The following is a 2,340-nucleotide window of genomic DNA, read 5'->3' on the forward strand; positions in this document are numbered from 1 at the left end:
GGACAGAATAGGTATTACGATAACACTATAAATTCATATCTTTCAATAGTTACTCTGAATGTGAATGGGCTAAATGATCCCATCAAAAGACACAGGGTATCAGACTGGATAAAAAAGAAAGTCCCATCTATTTTCTGTCTTACAAAAGACTCATTTTAGACCTAAGGACACTTCCAGCCTGTAAATGAAGGAGTGGAAACCATCTACCATTCAGATGCTCCTCAAAGGAAAGCTGGGGTAGCAATCCTCAAATCAGATCAATTAAAGTTTATCCCAAAGACTGTAGTAAGAGATGAAGACAGACACTATATCATACTTAAAGGATCAATCCAGCAAGAAGACCTACCAATCATGAATATGTATGCTCTTAATGTGGGAGATGCCAAGTATATCAATTAATAATGCCAAGTATATCAATTAATAACCAAAGTAAAGAGATACTTAGAAAATAATACACTAGACTCATGGGCCTTGGCGATCCGTGGGGTGCACCTGCGCAGCTGTGGATGCCGCAGGTTTTTGAAACATGAATTGTTCACTCTTCTTGACTGCCCTTTGCTTGTGAATAGCCTCAGCAGCTCCAAAACTCGATGAAAGCTTAAATGCATAATGGTACCAGTGGAAGGCAATGCACAGATTATATGGCATGAATGAAGAAGGATAGAGGAGAGCAGTGTGGGAGAATATGAAAATGACTGAACTGCATAATTGAGAATATAGCCAAGGGAAACATGGCTTCACAATGGCGATGAATACCTTTGGTGACATGACCAATGAAGAATTCAGGCAGGTGATGAATGACTTTCAAAACCAGAAGCACAAGAAAGGGAAAGTGTTCCAAGAACCTATCTTTGCTGAGATCCCCAAATCTGTGGACTGGAGAGAGAAAGGTTACGTAACTCCTGTGCAGAATCAGAGTCAGTGTGGTTCTTGTTGGACTTTTAGTGCAACTGGTGCCCTCAAAAGACAGATGTTCCGGAAAACAGGCAAACTTGTGCCACTGAGTGAGCAGAACCTGGTGGACTGCTCTAAGGCTCAAGGCAATGAGGGCTGCAGTGGTGGCCTGATGGATAACACCTTTCATCATGTTAAAGACAATGGAGGCCTGGATTCAGAGGAATCTTATCCATATCTTGGAAAGGACACAGAGACCTGTAACTACAAGACTGAGTGTTCTGCTGCCAATGACACTGGCTTCATGGACCTCCCTCAATGGGAAAAGACCCTAATGAAGGCAGTGGCAACTCTAGGGCCCATCTCTGTTGCTACTGATGCAGGCACTTCCAGTTCTACAAAGCAGGCATTTAATTTGATCCAGACTGCAGCAGCAAAGATCTAGATCATGGTGTTCGGGTGGCTGGTTATGGCTTTGTAGGAACAGACTCAAATAATAAATTTTGGAATATCAAGAACAGTTGGGGTCCAGAATGGGGCTGGAATGGCTATATAAAAATGGCCTAAGACCAGAACAACCATTGTAGAATTGCCACAGCAACCAACTATCCCATTGTGTGAGCTGATGGACCACAAGATTAGAGGACTTGAGGACAGCATATCTGGAGGAAGTTTATCTTAAAATTGACCAAACTCTTATTGTGTAAGATAAGACACTTGAATCATTGAGAATCCAAGTTGTGATTTGAATTCTGTGACATTTTTATCATTTTCTGTGACATTACCACTACTTTAATTACTGCTATATATGGCTTTATAATGTTGAAGACTTATTACTTAATTCTAAAATTTTTGACTTCTTATTTATTCAAAGGATATATAAACTTTACCTTTTGAAATAAATTTTAATTCAATAAGTAGAGGAAGAAAAAAATAAAATAATACACTAATAGTAGGAGACTTCAACACAGTCCTTGTCAGTAAATATCAGGTAAATATCAGATCTTCTAAGCATGACATCACCAAAGAAACAAGGGCCTTAAATTATACACTGGACCAGATGGATTTCACAGATGTTTACAGAGCTTTCTAACTGAACACAACTGAATACACATTCTTCCCAAGTGCACATGGAACTTTCTCCAGAATAGACCACACACTAGGTCACAAATGAGGTCTCAACCGATACCAAAAGATAGGATTGCCCCCCTGCATATTTTCAGACCACAATGCTTTGAAACTAGAACTCAGTCATAAGAAGAAATTTGGAAGAAATTCAAACACATGGAGGTTAAAGAGCATCCTACTAAAAGTTGAATGGGTCAACCAGGAAATTAGAGAAGAATCTATGGATTCAGGGAAACTAATGAAAATGCAGATACAACCATTCAAAAAATCTGGGATACAGCAAAGAGGTCCCAAGAAGGAAATACATCTCAATACAAG

The 2,340-nt window shown here is 39.4% G+C and overlaps 1 pseudogene; it reads left to right on the forward strand.

Moving 5' to 3' along the window:
• Positions 1–494: 494 nt before the first annotated feature.
• Positions 495–1,823, forward strand: LOC140596462 (procathepsin L pseudogene; annotated as a pseudogene).
• The last annotated feature ends 517 nt before the right edge of the window (positions 1,824–2,340 follow it).

This window comes from Vulpes vulpes, unplaced genomic scaffold, assembly GCF_048418805.1.
Source record: "Vulpes vulpes isolate BD-2025 unplaced genomic scaffold, VulVul3 Bu000000666, whole genome shotgun sequence".
Taxonomy (NCBI): Eukaryota; Metazoa; Chordata; class Mammalia; order Carnivora; family Canidae; genus Vulpes; species Vulpes vulpes.